The sequence below is a fragment of the Ranitomeya imitator genome, chromosome 5 (genome assembly GCF_032444005.1).
Source record: "Ranitomeya imitator isolate aRanImi1 chromosome 5, aRanImi1.pri, whole genome shotgun sequence".
Lineage (NCBI taxonomy): Eukaryota > Metazoa > Chordata > Amphibia > Anura > Dendrobatidae > Ranitomeya > Ranitomeya imitator.
Window position 1 is genome coordinate 669,123,057 of NC_091286.1, and position 27,646 is coordinate 669,150,702.

General features: G+C 45.1%; 1 protein-coding gene across 1 annotated transcript in view; it reads right to left on the bottom strand.

Annotated features, from left to right (window-relative positions):
• Positions 1 to 27,646, bottom strand: part of LOC138638740 (cytochrome P450 2B4-like) — a 421,931-nt gene that overhangs the window by 331,984 nt on the left and 62,301 nt on the right. The window contains exons 3-4 of the mRNA XM_069728285.1: positions 21,282 to 21,365; positions 20,094 to 21,038 (exon numbers count right to left, since the gene is read on the bottom strand). The gene's annotated coding sequence lies outside the window, so the exon portion shown is untranslated. The remainder of the gene's footprint in view (positions 1 to 20,093; positions 21,039 to 21,281; positions 21,366 to 27,646) is intronic.

A 27,646-nucleotide genomic window follows, 5' to 3' on the forward strand; every position in this document is an offset into this window, starting at 1 on the left:
TTCATTCTCGTCTGGACTATTGTAACTCTCTACTAATTGGCCTCCCTCTTACCAAACTCTCCCCGCTCCAATCTGTCCTGAATGCTGCAGCCAGGATCATATTCCTCACCAACCGTTACACCGATGCCTCTACCTTGTGCCAGTCATTACACTGGCTACCCATCCACTCCAGAATCCAGTACAAAACTACTACCCTCATCCACAATGCACTCCATGGCTCAGCACCACCCTACATCTCCTCTCTGGTCTCAGTCTACCACCCTACCCGTGCCCTCCGCTCTGCTAATGACCTCAGGTTAGCATCCTGAATAATCAGAACCTCCCACTCCCGTCTCCAAGACTTTACACGTGCTGCGCCGATTCTTTGGAATGCACTACCTAGGTTAATACGATTAATCCCCAATCCCCACAGTTTTAAGCGTGCCCTAAAAACTCATTTGTTCAGACTGGCCTACCGCCTCAATGCATTAACCTAACGATCCCTGTGTGGCCTATTTAAAAAAAATAAATAAAAAAAAATACAGGTTCCTCTCATTATGTTCTCATTCACTTTATGCAGTTAATAGCCCTCTGTGTATGTACTGCTACATACTTAGGCAGTTAACTGGTTCATGCAGCTTTACATGAACACCCGAGCCTTACACTATGGCTGGTCCGAATAACTATAGCAATTGTTACCATCCACCTCTCGTGTCTCCCCTTTTCCCCATAGTTTGTAAGCTTGCGAGCAGGGCCCTCATTCCTCCTGGTATCTGTTTTGAACTGTATTTCTGTTATGCTGTAATGTCTATTGTCTGTACAAGTCCCCTCTATAATTTGTAAAGCGCTGCGGAATATGTTGGCGCTATATAAATAAAAATTATTATTATTATTATATTGTGAAGTGGGTTTTCATGGGCACATCCAGTATGTGGGTTCCAAGGCCTAATGGGGTGCATATGACTATGCAGCAGGGCTCGCCTTGCCGCCAATGTGTAAAAACAAGGAGTACAGGAGTACAAAATGCATATTGTGAAGTGGATTTTCATGGGTCCATCCACTATGTGAGTTCCAAGGCCTAATGGGTGTATATGACTATGTAGCAGGACTCGCCTTCCTGCCAATGTACAGTATAAACAAAGGAGTATGGAGCACAAAATGCATATTGTGACGTGGATTTTCATGGGCCCATCCAGTATGTGGGTTCCAATGCCTTATGGGGTGCATATGACTGACTATGCAGCAGGGCTCGCCTTCCTGCCAATGTGTAAAACCAAGGAGCACGGGAGTGCAAAATGTATATTGTGAAGTGGATTTTTATGGGCCCATCCACTATGTGGGTTCCAAGGCCTAATGGGGTGCATATGACTGACTATGCAGCAGGGCTCGCCCTCCTGCCAATGTGTAAAACCAAGGAGTACACCAAGGAGTATGGGAGTAAAAAATGCATATTGTGAAGTGGATTTTCATGGGCCCATCCAGTATGTGGGCTCCAAGGCCTATTGGGGTGCATATGACTGACTACGCAGCAGGGCTCGCCTTCCTGCCAATGTGTAAAACAAAGGAGTACGGGAGTACAAAATGCATATTGTGAAGTGGGTTTTCATGGGCATATCCACTTTGTGGGTTCCAAGGCCTAATGGGGTGCATATGACTATGCAGCAGGGCTGACCTTGCCGCCAATGTGTAAAACCAAGGAGTACGGTGTTAGGAGTCAAGTTCCCGTCGCTGCACAGGGGGAATCTAGAGCCATGTCTGCTGCGGTCTCCTATTCTGCTTCAGCTAGAGTGGAGCCTGCTCAGCAGAGACGTCAGTCCCAGCGTCTCGTTCAGCCTGATACTGTGCAAAGGGTTACTGCTGCCTTTCCAGGTTCTGCTTTTGTAGCCAGTACTGGTCAGCGGTGTGCAGGATTTTCTGGGACTAAGTCCTGCTTTCCATACACTGAGCATGCCCATGGGAAGACCTCTCATTAGAGGTCGGGGGTCACACACTCAGGCACTGTAGCAGTTCCTATTATACCACTTGGAAGGTCCTTGTCTGATACAGCTATAAAAGGTTCGCATGGCCACACGGCCATGCGCTAGTATCAAACCAAAGTCTATGAGCTCAGCGCCAGTGTGGTCATGTCTGGATGTGGTTAGGGTTTGGCTGAAATAAGCTCCTAGAAAACCGGCACCTCCGGTGAGGAGTTGTTTGCCTGTTTCTCTGACTGCATGACCACAGTTTTGCTCTGTTTGGTAGCTGTGTACCTCTGTCAGGTTAACAGAGTTTGCTTATACCGCCATATAGCACCACCATTTGCCAGCAGCTGGTTCCTCTCCTGCACGGTGGACCCCGGGTTGCGAACGCCCCTATTAATACATATATATATAATTGGTGCGTTCCGCAATCCTAAAATACGAGAGTACAAAATGCACATTGTGAAGTGGATTTTCATGGGCACATCCACTATGTGGGTTCCAAAGCCTAATGACGTGCATATGACTGACTTTGCAGCAGGGCTGGCCTTGCCGCCAATGTGTAAAACAAAGGAGAACGAAGTACAACATGCATATTGTGAAATGGATTTTCATGGGCCTATCCACTATGTGGGTTCCAAGGCTTATTAGGGTGCATATGAATTGGTAGCAGGGCAGGCCTTGCATTCAATGCAACACTTTTTCAGGAGTCCCCCCTGGACATCTTATGACAGGGGTATTGTGGTGCATCGTAATGCTTGGCAGCCCATCCACTCACAGCATAGGCTACAACAGCTTAGGAGACCCACTGTTTCATAATGGCCCTTTACGAAAATTAATATCACCTGATGCACCTTACACAGGGACAAAGAGGAAGGTGCAGATGAAAGTGCAGGATCCTTCATCAAGTGGGGGGGCATACTCGTTGGCGACGTCACTGGCACAGGGCCCCTCATAGTACGCAAAAGTGTCTCTGCCGGTGGGAGGCGTTACCCGCCGTCAAACACACCGCCGTACTATGAGGGGCCCTGTGCCAGTGCCAATGTGAACGAGTGGGCCCCCCCTGCTTGCTCGGGATCACAGCACTTGCAAAGTTTAAATAATTACCTCTCCCTGCTCCACCGGCAGGGCCGTATTTAGAGTTTCTGCTGCCCTAGGCACTTTTCGTGCTGCCTCCCCCATTGGTGAGTGACTAATGCAGACACTATCGGCAGTGACTTAGGCTACTTTCACATCAGCGATATTTGACATTTGCGGCAGATCCGGCAGTTTTTCCGCATCCGTAACGGATCACTTACGGCAACACTGTGTTCGGCCTCATTCATTCCCTATGGGACTTGCGGCACTTGCGGTTTTGCTGCGATCCGGCAAATGCAGTATTTGCAGCAACAAGAAAAAAAATGCTGCTAGCAGTGGTTTTTTTTGTCTCACCTCAAGTGCTGCACATGTCCGCAAGTCCCATAGGGAATAAATGAGGCCGAACGCAGAGTTGCCGGCCTGTAAGTGATATGTTACACGACAGAGGCGGAAAAACTGCAGTATCTGCCACGAACGGAGAAAATCGCTGATGTGAAAGTAGCCTTAGCAAACCTTTCCATTAGTTGTCATGTGAGAATCTGGTGGATCTCATACACAGTACATGGTCAGTTGATTCTGCCACGGTTGCAAGGTTTGGCTGACAGGTTTTTAATGGGAACCTGTCAGTCGATTCATACTACCAAAACTACGGGCAGCATCACTCAGACTGCTAACAGGGAAGTTTATCTCTGCAATGCTGGGACATTTCAGAGAGAATAGTTTGAAGAGCTGGATGGGTAATTTAGTGAGAGAACAGACTAATCTGTTGCTATTGTCTGTGGGCTTCTCACTCCATGTCTCTAGATCAGGGGTGGGCAATTTATTTTCCTGAGGGGCCAGATGAAAGACCATGACTGTTGTGGAGGCCGAACCAATAGCATGAAAATAATTCTACTCAATATTAATTGTATCACTTAATATTGAGCAGAATTAAGTATGCTGACACCCCCTATATATCTTTAAACCCCCCACAGCCCCTTAAATACAGCATGAGCCCCACACAGCCTCCCCATATACAGCATGAGACCAACCTCTCATCTCCTCTCCTCAGCAGCCTCCCCTCTCCTCACTCACATCAGCAGCCTCTCCTCACCAGCCTCTCACATACTCCCATCACCAGCCTCCCCTCTCCTCTCCTCAGCAGCCTCTCATCTCCTCTCCTCAGCAGCCTCCCCTCACCAGCCTCTCATCTCCTCTCCTCAGCAGCCTCCCCTCACCAGCCTCTCATGTCCTCTCCTCAGCAGCCTCCCCTCACCAGCCTCTCATGTCCTCTCCTCAGCAGCCTCCCCTCACCAGCCTCTCATGTCCTCTCCTCAGCAGCCTCCCCTCACCAGCCTCTCATGTTCTCTCCTCAGCAGCCTCCCCTCACCAGCCTCTCATGTCCTCTCCTCAGCAGCCTCCCCTCACCAGCCTCTCATGTCGTCTCCTCAGCAGCCTCCACTCACCAGCCTCTCATGTCCTCTCCTCAGCAGCCTCCCCTCACCAGCCTCTCATGTCCTCTCCTCAGCAGCCTCCCCTCTCCAGCCTCTCATCTCCTCTCCTCAGCAGCCTCCCCTCACCAGCCTCTCATCTCCTCTCCTTTCCAGCCTCTCCTCTCATTTCCAGCCTCTCCTCTCATTTCCAACCTCTCCTCTCATTTCCAGCCTCTCCTCTCCAGCCTCTCCTCTCCAGCCTCTCATCTCCTCTCCAGCCTCTCATCTCCTCTCCTTTCCAGCCTCTCCTCTCCAGCCTCTCATCTCCTCTCCAGCCTCTCATCTCATCTCCTTTCCAGCCTCTCCTCTCCTTTCCAGCCTCTCATCTCCAGCCTCTCATCTCATCTCCTTTCCAGCCTCTCATCTCCTTTCCAGCCTCTCATCTCCTCTCCTTTCCAGCCTCTCCTCTCCTTCCCAGCCTCTCCTCTCCTTTCCAGCTTCTCCTCTCCAGCCTCTCATCTCCTCTCCTTTCCAGCCTCTCCTTTCCAGCCTCTCATCTCCTTTCCAGCCTCTCATCTCCTCTCCTTTCCAGCCTCTCATCTCCTCTCCTTACCAGCCTCTCATCTCCTCTCCTCTCCAGCCTCTCCTCTCTTTTCCAGCTACTCCTCTCCAGCCTCCCCTCTCCTTACCAGCCTCTCATCTCCTCTCCCTTCCAGCCTCTCATCTCCTTTCCAGCCTCTCATGTCCTTTCCAGCCTCTCATCTCCTTACCAGCCTCTCATCTCCTCTCCTTACCAGCCTCTCATCTCCTCTCCTTTCCAGCCTCTCCTCTCCTCTCCAGCCTTTCCTCTCCTTTCCAGCCTCTCCTCTCCAGCCTCTCCTCTCCTTACCAGCCACTCATCTCCTCTCCTTTCCAGCCTCTCCTCTCCAGCCTCTCCTCTCCTTACCAGCCACTCATCTCCTCTCCTTTCCAGCCTCTCCTCTCCTGCCTCTCATCTCCTTAACAGCCTCTCATCTCCTCTCCCTTACCAGCCTCTCATTTCCTCTCCTTTCTAGCCTCTCCTCTCCTTTCCAGCCTCTCCTCTCCTGCCTCTCATCTTATTTCCAGCCTCTCCTATCCTTACCAGCCTCTCATCTCCTTTCCAGCCTCTCCTCTCATCTCCTTTCCAGCCTCTCCTCTCCTTACCAGCCTCTCAGCTCCTCTCCTTTCCAGCCTCTCCTCTCCTTTCCAGCCTCTCCTCTCCTGCCTCTCATCTCCTTTCCAGCCTCTCCTCTCCTTACCAGCCTCTCATCTCCTCTCCTTTCCAGCCTCTCCTCTCTTTCCAGCCTCTCCTCTCCTGCCTCTCATCTCCTTTCCAGCCTCTCCTCTCCTGCCTCTCATCTCCTTTCCAGCCTCTCCTCTTCTTACCAGCCTCTCATCTCCTCTCCTTTCCAGCCTCTCCTCTCCTTTCCAGCTTCTCCTCTCCTGCCTCTCATCTCCTTTCCAGCCTCTCCTCTCCTTACCAGCCTCTCATCTCCTCTCCTTACCAGCCTCTCCTCTCCTTTCCAGCCTCTCCTCTCCTGCCTCTCCTCTCCTTTCCAGCCTCTCCTCTCCTTACCAGCCTCTCATCTCCTCTCCTTACCAGCCTCTCCTCTCCTTTCCAGCCTCTCCTCTCCTGCCTCTCATCTCCTTTCCAGCCTCTCCTCTCCTTTCCAGCCTCTCCTCTCCTGCCTCTCATCTCCTTTCCAGCCTCTCCTTTCCTTACCAGCCTCTCCTCTCCTGCCTCTCATCTCCCTTCCAGTCTCTCCTATCCTTACCAGCCTCTCATCTCCTCTCCTTACCAGCCTCTCCTCTCCTTTCCAGCCTCTCCTCTCCTGCCTCTCATCTCCTTACCAGCCTATCCTCTCCTTTCCAGCTTCTCCTCTCCTGCCTCTCATCTCCTTTCCAGCCTCTCCTCTCCTTACCAGCCTCTCATCTCCTCTCCTTACCAGCCTCTCCTCTCCTTTCCAGCCTCTCCTCTCCTGCCTCTCATCTCCTTTTCAGCCTCTCCTCTCCTGCCTCTCCTCTCCTTACCAGCCTCTCATCTCCTCTCCTTTCCAGCCTTTCCTCTCCTTTCCAGCTTCTCCTCTCCTGCCTCTCATCTCCTTTCCAGCCTCTCCTCTCCTTACCAGCCTCTCATCTCCTCTCCTTTCCAGCCTCTCCTCTCCTTTCCAGCCTCTCCTCTCCTGCCTCTCATCTCCTTTCCAGCCTCTCCTCTCTTTACCAGCCTCTCATCTCCTCTCCTCTCATCTCCTCTCCTTTCCAGCCTCTCCTCTCCTTTCCAGCCTCTCCTCTCCTGCCTCTCATCTCCTTTCCAGCCTCTCCTCTCCTTTCCAGCCTCTCCTCTCCTGCCTCTCATCTTCTTTCCAGCCTCTCCTTTCCAGCCTCTCCTCTCCAGCCTCTCCTCTCCTTACCAGCCTCTCATCCCCTCCCCTTAGCAGCCTCCCCTCTCCTCACTCACTCACATCAGCAGACTCCCGTCTCCTCTCTCACCTCACTCCTCTCTGCAGCTTCCTCTGAGTCCTCACACACTGCCCGCCTCCTCCTCTCCCTGCTCACCGCCGACTTCAGTATCTTCTCCCACAAAAATTACCTGCTTCTCTGCAGTCTGCTCCAGTGCTCTTAAGAAGAGCGCGCAGCGTGTGACATGACCGGCGTCAGGGGGACCATGATGCACTTGGGCTGCTGCTGCTTAAAGGTACAGCACCCATTTCTGCCCCATACAGTAGTCAGGGCAGCAATGCCCTGATGGCGGCCTTGCGCCCAAGACCCCCTCCCCCCGCAGCAGCTGGGATTGAGGTGGGTGGGCGGGGGGACCCCCGGACTTTAACATTTTTTTTTTTTTTTTTAACTTGCTCAGGTGCCACCCCCCTGCATTGTCCCCGCCCTAGGCACGTGCCCTCAAGTGCCTAGTGGGAAATACGGCCCTGTCCACCGCCGTGACGTAGTCTGTGTTCCCTGGGCCCACTAAAATCTTGAGTCAGCCCTACCCCCACAACTTTAGCCAAATGACCCCCTGTTTTCAATGCCTAACTATTATTATAAAGCAAATTAAGATTGACAAGCTTAAGAAATAAGAATTGATGTTTTTGGCATAAAAATGGGCACTGTAGGTGTTTTCCTGGCCTCCACTCACTGCCGACTTTGATTCCCCATTGACTTGCATTGGGTTTCGTGTTTCGGTCGATCCCCGACTTTTCGCAATAATCGGCCGATTTCACCCGTCCCGACTTTTGACAAAGTCGGGTTTCGCGAAACCCAACTCGATCCTAAAAAAGTAAAAGTCGCTCAACTCTCGTTAGAATTCATTTTAATTTGTCATTTTGTTTTAACATGGTTAAATGATTTTTGACAATATCCACGATCTGCCTATATTGTGAACTATATGGGTACTGAATACTACATTATTTTTACTTTTTTGTGGACTATTATAAGTAGGTTTATAATTTTTCATCGTTAATAAATTTTTGCAATCTACTTTAGAGATTTTTTTACGTGCTTTGTCCAGATTCCATTTAGGAAATCCTCTATTAGAAAGACGCTCACAGGTTTTCTCTGTCTCTGCCAAAAAACATCATTGTCTGAGCAATTCCATCTTGTTCTAATAAGTTCACCATATGGAATGTTATTAATGACATGATTTGGATGGCAAGAATTGGCTCTAAGAATTTAATTACTTGAGGTCGGTTTTCTATAGGGGGTAATCTCAACAGTATGTTTTAATGTGTTGCCTGAGAGATTCAAATCCAAAAAAATAATATGTTTTTTCTGAAAAGAATGGGTGAATTTTAAATTAAAATTATTGTTATTTATATGTTATTTATATATTTAAAAACTAATTAAAGCTGCCAAAAAGGAAACAGAGAAGCACATTGCTAAGGAGAGTAAAACTAATCCCAAACTGTTCTTCAACTATATCAATAGTAAAAGAATAAAAACTGAAAATGTAGGCCCCTTAAAAAATAGTGAGGAAAGAATGGTTGTAAATGACGAGAAAAAAGCTAACATATTAAACACCTTCTTCTCCACGGTATTCACGGTGGAAAATGAAATGCTAGGTGAAATCCCAAGAAACAATGAAAACCCTATATTAAGGGTCACCAATCTAACCCAAGAAGAGGTGCGAAACCGGCTAAATAAGATTAAAATAGATAAATCTTCGGGTCTGGATGGCATACACCCACGAGTACTAAGAGAACTAAGTAATGTAATAGATAAACCATTATTTCTTATTTTTAGGGACTCTATAGCGACAGGGTCTGTTCCGCAGGACTGGCGCATAGCAAATGTGGTGCCAATATTCAAAAAGGGCTCTAAAAGTGAACCTGGAAATTATAGGCCAGTAAGTCTAACCTCTATTGTTGGTAAAATATTTGAAGGGTTTCTGAGGGATGATTGTTGTGAATTCTGTTTTCGGGCTCCCTCCTGTGGTCATGAATGGTACTTCGGCTGGTTCTGTCCATGGACTTTCTCTGATGCCTGTGGGTGTTTCTGAGTTTCCTTCCACAGGTGACAAGGCTAATTCGTTAGTGGGCTGCTCTATTTAACTCCTCTTGGATCCTTGTCTGATGCCAGCTGTCAATGTTGTAGCATTGGTCTAGTTCGCTCCTGGATCTTCCTGGTTACCTGTTTTCTCCAGCAGAAGCTAAGTTTTGCTTTTTTCTTGTTTGCTATTTTTTTCTGTCCAGCATGCTTATGTGATTTTTGCCTTGCTTGCTGGAAGCTCTGGGACGCAGAGGGGCGCCTCCGCTCCGTTAGTCGGTGCGGAAGGTATTTTTCCCTGCACTCTCTGTGTGGCTTTTTTAGGGTTTTGTGCTGACTGCAAAGTGACCTTTCCTATCTTCTGTCTGTTTAGTAAGTCGGGCCTCTCTTTGCTAAATCTATTTCATCTCTGTGTTTGTGATTTCATCTTACTCACAGTCAATATATGTGGGGGGCTGCCTTTTCCTTTGGGGAATTTTCTCTGAGGCAAGATAGGCTTATTTTTCCTATCTCTAGGGCTAGCTAGTTCTGAGGCTGTGACGAGGCGCCTAGGTCATGATAGGAGCGCTCCACGGCTATTTCTAGTGTACGTGATAAGATTAGGGATTGCGGTCAGCAGAGGTTCCACTTCACAGAGCTGGTCCTGTATTAATGTGCTATCAGGTCTTTTCTGGTGCTCTAACTACCAGGTCAACTATTTGTTCTAACCACCAGATCATAACAGATGTTATTCTGGATTATCTCAATGAGAATAACTGTTTAACTCCATATCAGCATGGGTTTATGAGAAATCGCTCCTGTCAAACCAATCTAATCAGTTTTTATGAAGAGGTAAGCTATAGGCTGGACCACGGTGAGTCATTGGACGTGGTTTATCTCGATTTTTCCAAAGCGTTTGATACCGTGCCGCATGAGAGGTTGGTACACAAAATGAGAATGCAAATGGGTTAGTAACTGGCTTAGTGATAGAAAGCAGAGGGTGGTTATAAATGGTGTAGTCTCTAACTGGGTCGCTGTGACCAGTGGGGTACCGCAGGGGTCGGTATTGGGACCTGTTCTCTTCACCATATTCATTATTGATCTGGTAGAAGGTTTACACAGTAAAATATTGATATTTGCAGATGATACAAAACTATGTAAAGCAGTTAATACAAAAGAAGATAGTATTCTGCTACAGATGGATCTGGATAAGTTGGAAACTTGGGCTGAAAGGTGGCAGATGAGGTTTAACAATGATAAATGTAAGGTTATACACATGGGAAGAAGGAATCAATATCACCATTACACACTGAACGGGAAACCACTGGGTAAATCTGACAGTGAGAAGGACTTGGGGATCCTAGTTAATGATAAACTTACCTGGAGCAGCCAGTGCCAGGCAGCAGCTGCCAAGGCAAACAGGATCATGGGGTGCATTAAAAGAGGTCTGGATACACATGATGAGAGCATTATACTGCCTCTGTACAAATCCCTAGTTAGACCGCACATGGAGTACTGTGTCCAGTTTTGGGCACCGGTGCTCAGGAAGGATATAATGGAACTTGAGAGAGTACAAAGGAGGGCAACAAAATTAATAAAGGGGATGGGAGAACTACAATACCCAGAAAGATTAGCGAAATTAGGATTATTTAGTCTAGAAAAAAGACGACTGAGGGGCGATCTAATAACCATGTATAAGTATATAAGGGGACAATACAAATATCTCGCTGAGGATCTGTTTATACCAAGGAAGGTGACGGGCACAAGGGGGTATTCTTTGCGTCTGGAGGAGAGAAGGTTTTTCCACCAACATAGAAGAGGATTCTTTACTGTTAGGGCAGTGAGAATCTGGAATTGCTTGCCTGAGGAGGTGGTGATGGCGAACTCAGTCGAGGGGTTCAAGAGAGGCCTGGATGTCTTCCTGGAGCAGAACAATATTGTATCATACAATTATTAGGTTCTGTAGAAGGACATAGATCTGGGGATTTATTATGATGGAATATAGGCTGAACTGGATGGACAAATGTCTTTTTTCGACCTTACTAACTATGTTACTATGCTACTATGTTACTATGATCAACCAATTTGGTCACCTCCTCTTGTGAACCCCTCCATACTAGGATCAGGTCATCTATATAGCGGCCATACCACACAGTGTGTTTGCATATATCATTATCTTCATTGTAGATATGGCTCTCTTCCCATTTCAACATAACAATATTCGCTAGAGAAGGCGAAAATTTAGCGCCCATACTCACTCCCGTTAATTGTTTAAAAAAACCTATTGTCAAAACAAATGTAATTATGGTTTAGTAAAAAATCCACTGCAGATATCAAAAAACTTTTTGTATCATTATTATAGGCAGAGTATGTATCCAAATGATATAACAAACTCGACAATGTCACTGAATAAGGAATTGATGGATATAAACCTACCACATCACATGTAAGCCATGCATATTCTTCCTTCCAGTAAAAATGATCAAAAACTGAGGTTACATATTTTGAGTCCCGTATGAAACTACGGGTATTTTGTACCAATGGTTGCAGATAATGGTCCACCCAGGATCCCAATCTCTCCCCTATGGAACCAATACCTGCAACTATTGGTCTCATTGGGGGAGGAAACACATTATTGTGTATTTTAGGGAATGAATGACCTGATCCTAGTATGGAGGAGTTCACAGTAGGAGGTGACTAAATTTGTTGATCACATAAATAACAATAATTTTAATTTAAAATTCACCCATTTTTTTTTCAGAAAAAACATATTAATTTTTTGGGATTTGAATCTCTCAGGCAACACATTAAAACATACCGTTGAGATTACTCCCTATAGAAAACCGACCTCAAGTTATTCAATCCTTAGAGCCAATTCTTGCCCATCCAAATCATGTCATTAATAACATTCCATATGGTGAACTTATTAGAACAAGAAGGAATTGCTCTGACAATGATGTTTTTTTGGCAGAGACAGATAAAACCTGTGAGCGTCTTTCTAGTAGAGGATTTCCTAAATGGAATCTGGACAAAGCACGTAAAAAAATCTCTAAAGTAGATCGCAAAAACTTATTAACGACGCAAAATTATAAATCTACTTATAATAGTCCACAAAAAAGTAACAATAATGTAGTATTCAGTACCCCATATAGCTCACAGTATAGGTAGATCGTGGACATTGTCAAAAATCATTTACCCATGTTAAAACAAGATGACAAATTAAAACGAATTCTAACACAGAACGATATCAAATTTGTTGCTAAATGAGCACCCACTTTGGGCTCGATCCTGTCCCCAAGTCTATTCTCTAGCTTTCTACGGGATACTAATAGAGCTACTTGGCTCAACGCCACAGGGTTTTTTAGATGTGGAGCCACTCGCCGCAAAACATTTAACTATGTGCACAAAACAAACAAATTCTCATCTTTTCATAATCGTAAAGAATTTGATATACATGATTAATTATTAACTGCAACACTGAAAATGTTGAAACTTTTCAATCGGGAAACGTATTAGATGTTTATGCTTGACACACGTATTCCCTATGGCCTTAATGCTAGACATGATTTAATAAAGCAATACTAATTAATGTTTAAGTAGTGTTCAAGCAATGTTCCTTAAGGGTATTTACTATGTCAATTTAAGTTATTTCTATGATATTCTTAACCGGTGATGATTACTTCTTTATACATTTATACATGCTTGTTTGCATTTTTAATTGTCTGTTAAATCAATGTCTTGTGCACACTATATATATGTTCTCATTGCACTATTAGATAGATCATGAGTAAAACTTCATAGTTGAAACGCGTTGATCCTCCTTACTGGTGTGCCAGGTGTTTGCTATGCAAAGACTTTTTTGAAGAACGATATATTGTTTTAGTTGTCTAATAAAGTCTCACAAAGTTTGAACCAACTCCGCCTGCAGCTGGATCATTTCTCGACATTTTTATTGGTACCATTTTCGGGCACATTACATTTTTTGATCGCTTTTTATTTAGTTTTTGGGAGGCAGAATGAACAAAAAACAGCAATTCCTGAATTTCTTTTAGGGGGGGGGGGGCATTTATACTGTTCTGCGTGTGGTACAATTGATAAAGCAGCTTTATTCTTTGGGTTAGTACGATTACAGCGATACCTCTTTTTTTATGTTTTGGCGCTTTTCCACAATAAAAACTATTTTATATAAAAAATAATTGTTTTTGCATCGCTTTATTCTGAAAGCGCTAACTTTTTTATTTTTCTGCTGATGAGGCTGTATCATGGCTTTTTTTTGCGGGACAAGATGACGTTTTCAGGGTTACGTATTAATTTATATCCTTTTTTTATCACATTTTGTTGCACTTTTTGTTCGGCAATATGATGATAAAGCATTGTTTTTTGTCTCGTTTTTTATTTATTTTTTGTGGTGTCCACTGAAGGGGTTAACTAGTGGGATAGTTTTATAGAGCGGGTCCTTACGAATGCGGCGATATTAAATATGTGTACTTTTATTATTGTTTTTTTATTTACATGAATAAATTGATTTATTGGAAAATATTTATTTCTTATTTTCTTCATTTGGGGATTTTTTTTTTCATACATTCTATTTTTTTTTTACTTTTTAACATTGTCCCAGGGTGAGACATCACTATCATCACTATATTACTTCAGATCACTGATCTGACACTTTGCATAGCGCTGTGTCAGATCAGTGATCTGACAGGCAGTGCAGGAGGCTTTCCGGCGCCCTTTCTCAGCAGGCGCCGTGAAGCCACCTCACTTCAGGACCCGGAAGGAGCCCGGTGGCCATTTTGGATCCATGGACTCCTTGTAGAACAACCGAACAATGTGATTGCATCACGTTGTTTCAGTGGGAGAGCGCAGGGAGCCCCTGTCCCTGCGTGATGCCCCTCTATGCCGCTGTCACTACTAACAGCGGCATCAGAGGGGTTAAATGCCCACGATTGGCGCTAGCACCGATCGTGGGCATGGCTGCATGGTGTCAGCTGTTACATGCAGCTGACACTAGCACATATTTGCCACGGTTCTCATCGTGAGGCCGCGCGATCGTGCCACCGTACTAGTACTGCAGTTTGCAGGAACTCAGTTCCCGCAGAGCAGTACTAGTATGGCGCATGTCGGGAAGGGGTTAACTAGCTGGCATATAAAGTACAGTTCTAACTAACTTTGGATATTATTTTAGCAAAGTGCAACAAGTCAACATTCCCTTTAAGGGTACAAACAATATTCAAGTCTTTTAATATGGAGGTAGTGCAATTTAATACTCAATTCAATCAAAAACTTTATCCCGGCTAATTGTTTCCAACTACTCCCCCTCAGCTTGGGCCTCCCTGGGGAACCCAATCAGGTCGGTGCTGGTGTGTTTCCACTGAAAGGTCACCCATTCTCCTTGCACTTCTAGGGCTTTCCTCGTCAGCTGCAGCGGGGAATCAGTGGTCTCTAAGGTCTCCCAGGGTGTTCCCACTCGAGGAGACTATACACCTGGCCGGGTGGTAGTGGTGGCGGGGCGTCTATGGGCAATACCAGGGTGTCCTCAATGACCGGAGCAGGGTTGGTGTTCTTATCTGCCGGTGCATTGTCTCCGGTGCCGGACTCCTCTGCTGCAGGCTTGAGCTCCAGGGGTTGGCTGCGCTGCTGCACCCGGTCGTTTGTGGCTGTGCAGTACCAAGATCACTGGAGCTGACGACATAGTTCTTCCCACTCTGCGCCGAGAGCCTCCGGGTTCATCAGCGAAGGTGGGGTCTCCTCTTCGTCCAATTGGCTGGGACAGCTGCAGGCTTTCTCCCCCTCCTTCGGGTGACCTCCGCTCACCATCTTGCCAACCAGGTTCTCTTCGGCGTCTTACTGTTCTAGACGGTCTCTTCTCCTCCCCCCGCCATCCCAGACTAGGAGGCGGATCTCTTTCATTGATGGGCATATCTTTCAGACTTAGTAGTATCTGTGAGGGACGGCTACTACTTTCACGCCATTTTTACATACTCCACCCACAACAACATCCTCACTCCTCCTGCTCGCCACATGGTGCTCTAATGGCAGCGGTTTTGGTGGCAAATTACATTACACAGTCTCTCAATAAAGCACAGTTCAGGCACAGTTTTTAGGCGCACATGACCAGATTTGCTGGGTCAGTCCATCCTGTTCGTGACGCTAAAATGAGTCGCCCCACCTGGGCCGTGGGGTACTCGGCACCGGGTCTGATGTTTCACAGGGGGATGTCATGGTGGCGACCAGAGACATGGCCCTGGACGCCCATGTAAAAGGGAAAGGTCTTTAAAGGGAATAAAGTTTATGTTCGTGACGCCACCTGTGGTATTCGGTAAGTGTGGACAGACGCTGCTTTAAGGGGTCCTTTGGGGTGATGTTATGGCAGCTAGATGGTATAACTTCCCACAGGTGAAGTGTCTCCCCAGGGCTCCCGGTGCGAAGATGGAATTTGGTGAATGGCGCAGTAAGGAATGAGGACACAGGTTTGCAATCTCTTTAGCTTGTTTACTGAAGACTTCTGGCAGCCACAGTCGAGGGCCACAGATCACAGGGCAGGCAGGGTCTGGCCGGATTGGAGGCAAGTTAGGAGTCCCCTTATCCAGGTGGAAATCAAAGCCTTCCTCTAGCACGATGGTGTTGTAGTCCCTTACTGCCCATGGCTTCAGATAAGGTCCTCACAGATGTTCTCTCTCTTTCCCCCGTATAGGATAGGACACAACCTGTATGACTGGTGACTTGAGCCTGTTTATAGGGACTCTAGCATGCCCTGGGCTCTAATGGTGTCACCATGCCTCCTGGGTATTAAGGCGGACAGGTAACTTGGAGTTCAGCTGTCCTGCTGGTCTCTGATGTAAGTCGTAGAGGCCCTTACAACCTCGGTGTTCCGGCTACCAGTCTCTGCCCCTCAGAAGGAGGCAGCCTGCCGTGGCTGGTCTCCCACTGGTGTTCCTCTCCTGTGCTTCGCTCTCCTACATGCTCACTGCAATATATTCGGCTTTCTGTTTATCTCTTTCCAGGAGCTGCAGCACTGTGGCTACACAGCTCCATACACCCTCTTCTGCCTCAGACTGATCCAGTCTGCTTCCTGGCAAGAACTCACTAACTTTCCCTACAAACTACCATATATATAGGGAGTCACCTAGTAAATAGGATCAAAAGCTCCCCCTGGTGGCCTGGAGTGTGAATGTGTTGCATGCTTGTGTTTACCTGGTGACAGTTATCCTTTCTTCCCTCTCCCTGTGAGGAAAGCAATGATACTGTAATAACCAGGACCCTGGGGCGCCACAGTTACGTCACAGAGACAGGCCATCTCTGTGACACATACCTCCCATCGACTAATTGACAATTCACCACACAAAATATACATACTTAAGAGGAGGAATAGGAGTTGTACTAGGTATGTATGAGGTAAAAATATCAAAATTTATTGAAAATTCACATAATATTATTTACATACGTTTAAAGACATAAATAAAGTGATACATGTGCAAAGACAACACACCAGGGTAACCAGGACCCACCAATAGCCCTAATCCATTAATGCCTATCAGTCAGTCTCATCATAAGGTGCATGTGCAAGGAGTACTATGGCACAGGTAAGTATGCCTACCATCTAGGAAAGGACCCTTAATATGCACAACCCCACAAAGAGGTAATAGTGACCGCATAAAGAGTCAGCAGACACTTACTACTGGCAGGGGTAGGAGGGTCCTGGGCTGGGTATGTGAAAAAGCCCCCCGACGCGCATTTCGCGTCCCTAATCGACCGCTTTCTCAAGGGAAGTGTTATATGGGCTAACGCTAGCCCCTTCTGCTGATGGAAATATGTCAGAGAGGTTTTCGTGGCTACAAAATATACAGTATATACAGTATGTGTGTTTTGATGAATATTTCCTTTGAAAACTGTAAATGACATGGAGAACTGCTCTATGTAAAATCTCATATTAAAATCGTATTGCAATCAGATAGCAATCAAACTGCATTCGGATGTAAATCGGATGCTAGGTGTGAAAAAACGGACTGTACTCGCATGACACTTACATTACACTCGTGCTAATCTCGGCAGGGAGACTCAGACTGATTTTTAGTACATTTAGAGTGACTCCGGCCTTTGGGTATAAATCACATAATTTTTGCAACCGAACCTGAAAACCTGCAATTCTGTTATTTCAAAAATATTTGTTTGCTTCTCTCCGTTTACAATAAAATGGTCAAAAATTTAAGATGAAAAACAAGTGGGTTGAAAGGTGCACTGAACTATTTGGCCACACCAAGGGTGCACCAAGCACCATAGCTGGTGTTGAACAGTCATTCTGACAGAATCCTTTTTCAGTGGATATAACTAGAAAGTAAAGATTGTAACCGGAAGAAAAACTGTCTCAAAGAGTGCTTCCAAAGAGATGTGGTGAATTATTGCTTCTCCAAATTGCTCATGCGTGTAAAAATGTGATGTTCTCCAAGGTTGAGCACTGGGTCTAATGTTATTCAATTTAGTTATTAATGATATAGCAGATGGGATTAATTCTGTCCTTTCTAATTTTGCAGAAGACGTGAAGCTACGTGATATGTTAGTCTATGCAGCATGTTCAAATGTTACAGGCTGACTTGGACAAATAGTGTAAGGGCATCCACTTGGCAGATGAGGTTCAATATGGAAAAGTGTTGTTATGTATCTGGGTATCATATGTTCTAAGGGAAGAAAAACTAGGAGAGTTACAGATCATACTAAAACTAAGGGGCCATTTCACCAGCACAATTTCTTCAGAATTCTGTCGTAAATTGCTTTGAAAAGTTGCAAAATTTATGAACAACACAAAATTGAGCAAACATTTTTGGAACTTTTGACATTTTCACGACAGTCTCCGCCAGCCTCGCCAAAATGGGCAGAGCTGAAGCGAGACAAATCAGCTTGTCTAATTCATGGCGAGCTGTGGTGGTCTCCATGTCAGACATCTTACTCTAGCCAGGGACTGGAGTAAGATTTCTGATCGGATGCTTAGGTGCTTCTAATTCATTATGCGGCATGCACCTCTAAATGAATTAGGCCCCCTCATAAAGTCCAGCTAGATAGTTATCAGTCCTGATAAACTAAGGTAATGATGGATTATTCTTGTAGTCAAGTTTTCCCACCAACCCTTCCTCTTCCCCTCGATATTGAGATCACACAAATTTATTAGCACGACCATTTTATTTTTGTGAAAAATTCACCAAGACCTGTGAATTAGAATTTCAAACAATTTTCAGATCTCTTTATGTAAAAGTTTATAATATCGAAGGACAAAAGAAGGGCATAAGACATACTCTCTCACTTGGTCCTGATGAAGTCACAATAGTGACGATACGCGTCAGGCTTGCAGGAGCTGGTTTAGTCCTGCTCCTCTTTGATCATATATAATGCATGAGGTTTTGTGAGCTGGTCTGGTTTGATGTTGGGACCTGATTGGTAACGTATTTTTAGGAGTATAATTTACTCTCCATACGGTTTATTATCTTGGACTCATGAATGACTGTATTGGATACCTATCTTGATATATATATAAATTTGAATATTTTCATATTTATCCCCAACTGCTCTATATGTGTATGGGTTCTTAATAATATTGTATTTGGTGCCAATCTTCATAATCTTGAATCAGCCACGTATACCTTCTTACGTTTTGGAGAGAATTTTCCATCCAAAAAGTACTTTTTTGATTAACACTAGGACTACTGGTATAGTCATTTTGACTACTTACTTGCAATAGTTCTAGTCAGGGTTCACGAGTCCAGTAGTCCTAGTGTTAAGACATAGAATTTATCACCGTCACCGTATATTGTACTGCATTTTTTCATATATGACCTCTCGGTGTTATTAGGTAAACCGTTACTCCTATACGTGTTGGCTACACATGGTGTAACCATTTTGTATTTTACATGCTTTTATATATCTTGTTGTGGGTTGATGTGTACTAATAAAATTTGTTACAGTGTTTAAGGTGATCAATGCTTTTTTGTATGTCTCCTTGTCTTTATTTGGTACTTATCTATGTTTAGACATACTGCAGGTGGATCCCTTTCATATTTGAAATTAGTTTATTCGATGGTGCCTCCTTTTCTATCATATATGTAAAACACCCTCACTCACAGGTAAAGATAACAGGGAACACCTACTACAGAGAGACGCTGAACCTGCAAGTAACTGGTCCCTGTACAAACTAAAAAAAAACGTAGCCGCACAACTCAAAAACACCACCTTGGACCTGGTTCCCCAAAAGACCATCAAGAGGTTCCTCATACATCTTGAGGCCCCGGAGGGGAGACCACAACACACTGCCATCAAAAGAAAAAAAATGTGCATGAACATACAAAAACCCAGGGTGAGAAAATCAAAACATGTTCATATAAGGTAGAAAGAAAATGCTATAGAGAGCCAAAAGAAAAAGAACAAATGCTACCTCCCAGAAACTTAAAGAGGTGAAAGGAAGATGAACTGAGAAGGAAAATAAACAGACTCACTGCAGGAATTCAGTTGGTGTTTACCATGCAAGGTAAACCCCTTTGCTCAAGGTCTGGAACTCCAAAACCAAAGACCAATTAGAGGTATAGCCAGCAAGGAAGTGCAGGGAAGAATGAGCATATAAATCTGAGCCCAGAAAGTGACTGGACAGACCACAACAGATAAATGGAAAACACTAGGAGAAAGAGAAAACCAAGAAGGGAGAACAAAGAAAATTGGAACCATCAGCATTTGGACAGGGAAGAAAAAGCAATAGCTCAGCATACTGTGAAACTGACCACGGAGCAACATGAAAGCAGATCAAATCCCTGACTGAGCCATGTCACTGTCTTGATCGCTCAGATTCTTGCACTTGTCCTTCTTTCCGGCAATAAATCTGTCAGCTTACCTTTATACCTAATATATCTAAACCGTCAATTACCAAAGTTACTTGATTGTCAATGTTCTTCATTTCAGTTGTCTGTAATTTTACGCGAAGGCTACAATCCATGGCAGCCTGCTATTGTGCTAAAATGAATCAGTGAATGGATAAATAATTGTCAGAAATTAGCTTGCAAAACCACAATACCCATTATAGATTTCAGATATAAATAACAGCAATGTAATATAATCAGTGCACCTAAAAATGTTTCTTACATTTATATTACATGCTTATATTATATTAAGTGACATAACAGGTGTAAATATCAGCGGAGCCAGTTCTCACCGTGCAGTGTCAGTCATCCAGCCAGATCTGTCTTATCTCTGAGTTGTGTGTTGTTGTAGTGAATATTTAAGCCTTCTACAGGCTGCTTATGTTAAAATGTGATTGAAGTCCATCCCATACATTACAATGCTGCTTTACTTAATGTCACAATTTAATGCAGTTGTTTTGAGCGAATCTTAGAATGGATTGAAATAGAATAAGAGATATAGAAGGAAGGTAATACTCTGTACTTCCTACTACTGGAGCCATGTTTGTCTCTGGCTCAAAAGCTGCATGAAGCTCAGTAGTTTTTATGTTAGTTTTTTCCATAAAGGATGCACCAGAGGACACACTAAAACTGGGGATAAAAAAACACTACAAAAAATTATTATTCCCTTTTAAGCTGCAACCATCTGGCTGCAGTTTTTCTTGCAGTAAAATAATTGCAAAAACCGTCTTCTAAGAGCTCATTGACATGTCCATGATTAAACACGTATGAGAAACAATGGTGTAATCAGTGTTGTGCATCACCGTGTCCGTTTTTACCATCAGTGTCACATGAGTGTGTTCGTTTTTTCCTTCACTGTGTCATTAGTGTGTTCACTTTTACCATCAGTATGTGATCCGTGTACCTAGTTTTATTATTATTATTATTATTTATTTATATAGCACCATTAATTCCATGGTGCTGTACATGAGAAAGGGGTTACATACAGGGTTATAGATATCGTTTACAGTAAGCAGGTTTACAGTGACGGACTGGAACAGAGGGGAGAGGACCCTGTCCTTGCGGACTTACATTCTATGGGATAGTGGGGAAGAGGCAGAAGGTAGGGGCGAGCTGGCGGCTCTGGCGATGGCGAGGCGGCGGCTCTGGCGATGGCGAGGCGGTGGCTCTGGCGATGGCAAGGTGGCGGCTCTGGCGATAGCGAGGCGGCAGAATGGTTATTGCAGGCTGTAGGCTTTCTTGAAGAGAAAGTTTAACCATCAGTGTGTTATCCATGTGACCGTTTTTACCATCAGGGGGTCATCCGTGTGTCCGTTTTTACCCTCAGTGTGTCAACCATGTGTCCGTTTTTACCATCAGTGTGTCATCCGTGTATCCGTTTTTACCATCAGTGTGTCATCCATGTGTTTGCTTTTTACCATCTATGTGTCATCCATGTCCTAGTTTTACCATTAGTGTGTCATATGTGTGTCCGTTTTTACCATCAGTGTGTTCTCCTTGTGTCCTTTCTTACATCAGTGTGCCATCGACTTATCCAGGGTCTTTATCAAAAGGTCGCAGAATATCTAAAACAGAATTCATGATACAAAATGTACATTAATGTAAGAAAAAGTAAAATAAACAATATCATCATGTATAGACAATGATAATAGAATGTGAAAATGTGAAAATTAAATATACATAATTGGGACCAGTGGAATAAGAGAAAGGATCACAGGGCAGTGTGTAGTCCATGTGTAAAGTTACAGAACATTCAATGAAGAGGTGGGTGTTGTACGTTGGGAGTTGACATGTCTCAGCAGCAGGGTGACAGATCCCTGGGGCTATTCCTGACCAGGAGACACATAGTGAGTGTGACCTTGCAGTTACCATGTCAGTCACAAGTTGTTTTCAGTTGAAGTCTACGAAATGCAACACAAAGGATATGTCTGCATACAGCCATAAGGTAATCAATAATCAGTGTCGGACTGAGGTGCCAAGGGCCCACCAGTAACCGACTCCAGGGCCGCTCATTTCAGCTACATGTAAATGTGACATTATCCTCAATTACAAATTTATATAACCATGAACTGGGTAACCTGTTAAATGAATAAGATGCCGCCATTGTCTGTAAATAGTGATTCATACAACCTATTTCCACTAGCGAACAAAGATGTGCTAGTCCAATGTAAAATTTATATAATCTTTATTAGAAAAATTAACAAAGAAATAGACAGATGTATGTTATATTACAGCTATGGAAAATAAAGATGTGAAAGGCACCTCACCCCCCCTGTGTGTCCGACCAATAACCAATTGCTGTATCACAAGAAACTAGTGTGACTCCAACAGGGTCCTTTCCCCCATTGCCTAAGCACTACACCATGCCTCAGTTGTAGGCCCATGCATTTCTATGCCATCACTGGGCCACACTACTATGGATGACAACACTTGTACTATGTATCCAATACCAGGCCCGGATTTAGGGGTGGGCCCAAGAGGCCCGGGCCCTGGGCCACCCACCAAGTGGGGGCCTCCCACCAATATAGGGATAAATATCTCAAAACATGTAAAATACATGTCTCTTTGCTGTGAACCGTTTCTAATGATAAGGAACATTTAACAAAAGAGAAACTATTGAAAGTGTAGGGACCTGGCTACTGTCCTACATCTCAGTGGCTGGCGCAGAGCGGCAGAGTCATGGCACCTGACCTGCGTCAGCATCCCCTGACCTGGCTAGCCTAGCCAGACTTCCTTAGTGCCCTCCCTGTACCTAATGCTTAGCTTATGGCATGCGGCAGCCTTCTCCGATCCCAACAGAAGCTTCTAGGCGCTACCTATTCAGCTATATGATCGCTTCTTCAGGTCAGCACAGCAATAGCCTCTGATATATACAGCCCAACAGCAGCTTCTAATATATACAGCCCAGCAGCAGCCCCTCATATATATATATATATATATATATATATATATATATATATATACAGCTCAGCAGAAGCCCTTCATACATATACAGCCAGCACAGCAACAGCCTTTGATATATACAGGTAAACAGCCTCTGATATATACAGCCCGGCAGCAGCCCCTCATATATATACAGCCCAGCAGAAGCCCCTCATATATACAGCACAGCAGAAGCCCCTCATATACTGTATATATACAGCCCAGCAGCAGCCCCTCATATATATATATATACAGCCCAGCAGAAGCCCCTCATATACTGTATATATATACAGCGCAGCAGAAGCCCCGGGGCAGCACGGTGGCGCAGTGGTTAGCACAGCATCCCTGCAGTGCTGGAGTCCTGGGTTCAAACCCCACCAAGGACAACATCTGCAAAGAGGATGTATGTTCTCCCCGTGTTTGCATGGGTTTCCTCCCACATTCCAAAGACATACTGATAGGGAATTTAGATTGTGAGCCCCATCGGGGCAGTGATGATAATGTGTGCAAACTGTAAAGCGCTGCGGAATATGTTAGCGCTATATAAAGATTATTATTATTATTATATATATAGCTCAGCAGAAGCTCCTCATATATACCGTATATACTCAAGTATAAGCCGAGATTTTCAGCCCAAATTTTTGGGCTGAAAGTGCCCCTCTCGGCTTATACTCGAGGCAGGGTCGGCGGGTGAGGGGGAGAGAGGTCTGAGGCATAGTAACCTGCTTCCGAGGCTCCTGGCGCTGTCCCTGCAGTCCCACGGTCTCTGGGTGCCACAGCTCTTCCCCTGTTCAGCGGTCACGTGGGACTGCTCATTAAAGTTATGAATATGGACTCCACTCCCATAGGGGTGGAGCCGCATATTCATTTCTCTAATGAGCTGTAACGGTGACCGCTGATAGAGGAAGAGGCTGCGGCACCCGGAGACCAGCTGTCTGGGGGAAGGAGCCAGGGACGCCGGGAGCAGGTAAGTATTACATATTCACCTGTCCGCGTTCCACACGCCGGGCGCTGCTCCGTCTTCCGCGTCCTCTTGCTCTGTCTGTTCAGGTCAGAGGGCGTGATGACGTACTAGTGTGCGCCGCCCTCTGCCTGAACAGTCAGTGCGGATAGACGCCGAGATGGGACACTGAGGAGCTGCAAGCAATGTCACAGCTTTCTATGGCACATCTATGGGGCAATAATGAATGGTTCAGAGCAATCTATATGGGGCACAGCTTTCTATGGCACATCTATGGGGCAATAATGAACGGTGCAGAGCATTATATATATAATTTTACTTTTATTGGTATCTATTTTTATTTTTGAAATTCACTGGTAGCTGCTGCATTTCCTACCCTAGGCTTATACTCGAGTCAATAAGTTTTCCCAGTTTTTTGTGGCATGATTAGGGGGGTCGGCTTATACTTGGGTATATACGATATATATACAGCCCAGCAGAAGCTCCTCATATATATACAGCCCAGCAGAAGTCTCTCATACATATACAGCCCAGCAGAAGCCTCTGACATATAGAGCCCAGCAGAAGCCCCATGCATATACAGCCCAGCAGAAGCCTCTCATCAGGGCCGGTCTGGCCATCGGGCAGTTCTGGTAAATGCCAGAAGGGCCGGTGACACTAGTGGGAGGCTGCGCGCCGACTCACCCCCCACACGCCGCATTCAACTATACCGGCGTCTATGACAGTTGAATGCAATGATGAAGGAGAGAGTGTCACCTGACTCCCCCTCTCCCATCATTCACCGCTCTGCCTCTGACACTGCTGTGGGTGTGTGCACACTCACTGTGTCCCAGGCAGTGCAGCGGCAGCCGCCGAGACAGGAGCAGGGAGCAAAGCTGGCAAGAAGAGAGGTGAGGAGTGTGTTTTTTTTTTACTGGACTGTGGGGCCATTCTCGGGGGGGGGGGGGGAGATACGGGCTGTGCTGTATACTACTGTGTGGGCTGTGCTATATACTACTATGTGGGCTGGGTTGTGCTATATACTACTATGTGGGCTGTGCTATATACTACTGTGTGGGCTGTGCTACAGTATAAACTACTATGTGGGCTGGGCTGTGTTATATACTACTATGTGGGCTGTGCTGTATACTACTTTGTGGGCTGTGCTGTATACTACAATGTGAGCTGTGCAATATACTACTGTGTGGGCTGTGCTATATACTATTGTGTGGATTGTGCTGTATACTACTGTGTGGGCTGTGCTGTATACTACTTTGTGGGCAGTGCTGTATACTACAGTGTGGGCTGTGCTATATACTACTGTCTGGGCTGTGCTATATACTACTATGTGGGCTGTGCTATATACTACTCTGTGGGCACTGCTAAATACTACTCTTTGGGCTGTGCTATATACTACTATATGGGCTGTGCTGTATACTACTATGTGGGCTGTGCTATATACTACTGTGTGGGCTGTGCTGTATACTGCTGTGTGGGCTGTTGTCATGATCCTGTGACCTTGGAGTAGCATGAAAACTTTCATTGGAGTAGGTGGTAACTATACTGACCGCAAATCCTGATCTTAACACCGCAACTAGAAGTAGCCGTGGGGTGTACCTAACAAACCCTAGACACCTCGTCACAGCCGGAGGACTAGATACCCCTATAGATGGAAACAGGAATACTACCTTGCCTCAGAGCAGAACCCCAAAGGATTGGCAGCCCCCCACAAATATTGGCTGTGAGTAGGAGAGGAAAGACAAACACAGGCAGAAAACAGGATTTAGCACAAGAGGCCACTCTAGCTAAAATAGGAAAGGATAGAACAGAGTCCTGTGCGGTCAGTATTAAAACCCTTCCAAAAATATCCACAGCAGATTATACAAAAAAGTCCTCCATCTAACTAAAGACGTGGAACGTATATGTGCAACTCCAGAGACTCCTACACTCAGAGCAGGAATACAATCAAAAAACAAGCACACAGCTTGTGTGCCATAGAAAAAGAAACAGACACTTATCTTTGCTGAATTGGCAGCTAAGCAGGAGAAGCCAGACAGAGATCCAACACTTCCCAAGAAACATTGACAACTGGCAAGGACTAATGAGTCCTGCAAACCTAAATACCCCGGTCAGAATTGCAATCAGCAGATACACCTGTCCAGGACTGCAGGCCAGGGACAACTGCATTACCACCTACAACCACCAGAGGGAGCCCAAAAGCAGAATTCACAACAGGCTGTGCTGTATACTGCTACATGGGCTGTACTGTATACTGCTAAGTGGGCTGTGCTGTATAATGCTACGTGGGCTGTATTATCTGCTATGCGGGTTGTGCTATATGCTATGCTGGTTGTGCTATATACTATACGGGTTGTGCTATATACTTTGCGGGCTTTGCTATATACTATGCGGGTTGTGCTGTGTACTATCCGGGCTTTGCTATATACTATGGGGGTATATTATATTCTATGGGGAGGCCGTGTTGTATACTATGTGGCTGTGTTATATACTATTGTGGGGGTATATTATATTCTATGGAGGAGGCTGTGTTATATACTATGGGGGGCTGCATTATATTCTATGGGGGCTACATTATATATTATGGGGAGGTGGGCTGTATTAGATTTTATGAGGGATGATTACATCATACTCTTTGAAGGGGCTGCATTATATTCTGTGGGGAGGTGGGCTGTATTATATTCTATTCGAGGCTACATTATATTATATAGGGGGCTGTATTTTATTTATATTCTTTGAGGGGTGATTGCATCATACTCTATGAGGGGGCTGCATTAAACTATGAGGGGGGCTGCATTATATTATATGGGGTGGCTGCATGATACTCTGGGTTGGCTGCATTATACTCTGGGGTGGCTGCATTATATTCTGTAGGGTGGTGGCTGCATTATACTATATGTGGGCTGCATTATACTGTATTGAGGACTATGGGGAATACGTTATACTATATGAAGAACTATGGGGTGCATTATACTATGGGAAGTGAATTCATGGATGAAGTACTACATGGATGACTATGGCGGTGCATTTTGCTATATGGAGCTCTATGAGGAGTATATTATGCTATATGGAGCACTATGAAGAGTGTATTATGCTATATGGAGGACTGAGCAGTGTATTTTAATGTATGGAGGACTATAGGGAGTGTATTATACTATATGGAGGACTGTGGTGCACATTATAATATATGGAGGACTATGGGGTGTATTTTACTAAACAAGTAAAATACTGCATATTCACATTGTTTTTGCTGGAACAAAAATCATTGTTCTCAGCAGGACATCGCCGGTGTAAACTGTAGATGTGCTGCTGACAACATGATACTGTATGGTGATCTGTTAGTGATCTATTAGTGATCGTTCTGTCCCATCATTATTCCTCAGCTGGTGGAAAGAGGCTGGGAAACAAGTGTTGAACAACTTCAGTATTGTTGATCAAACTCATTTAGCGGCCTCAGATCAGCGCTTGTAAATACAACCGAAATGCTTTTGTGTGATGTGCAATATGTTAGCATTTGGGGCCCCATTTTAAACTTTGCCTAGGGCCCCAATTTGCCTAAAACCAGCCCTGCCTACAAGTGTACAAAGATATTTTACAGTCACCAAGTGACAAGTGGGCCTGTGTAACTTCCCAGTCCAGCCCTGCCTCTCATACATATACAGCCCAGCAGAAGCCCCTCATATATATACAGCCCAGTAGAAGCCCTTCATACATATACAGCCCAGTAGAAGCCTCTCATACATATACAGCCCAGCAGAAACCCCTCATATACCGGTATATACAGCCCAGCAGAAGCCTCTCATACATATGCAGCCCAGCAGGAGCCTCTCAGACATATACAGCCCAGCAGAAGCCTCTGACAGATAGAGCCCAGCAGTAGCCCCTTATATATACAGCCCTGCAGAAGCCTCTCATACATATACAGCCCAGCAGAAGCCTCTCATACATATACAGCCCAGCAGAAGC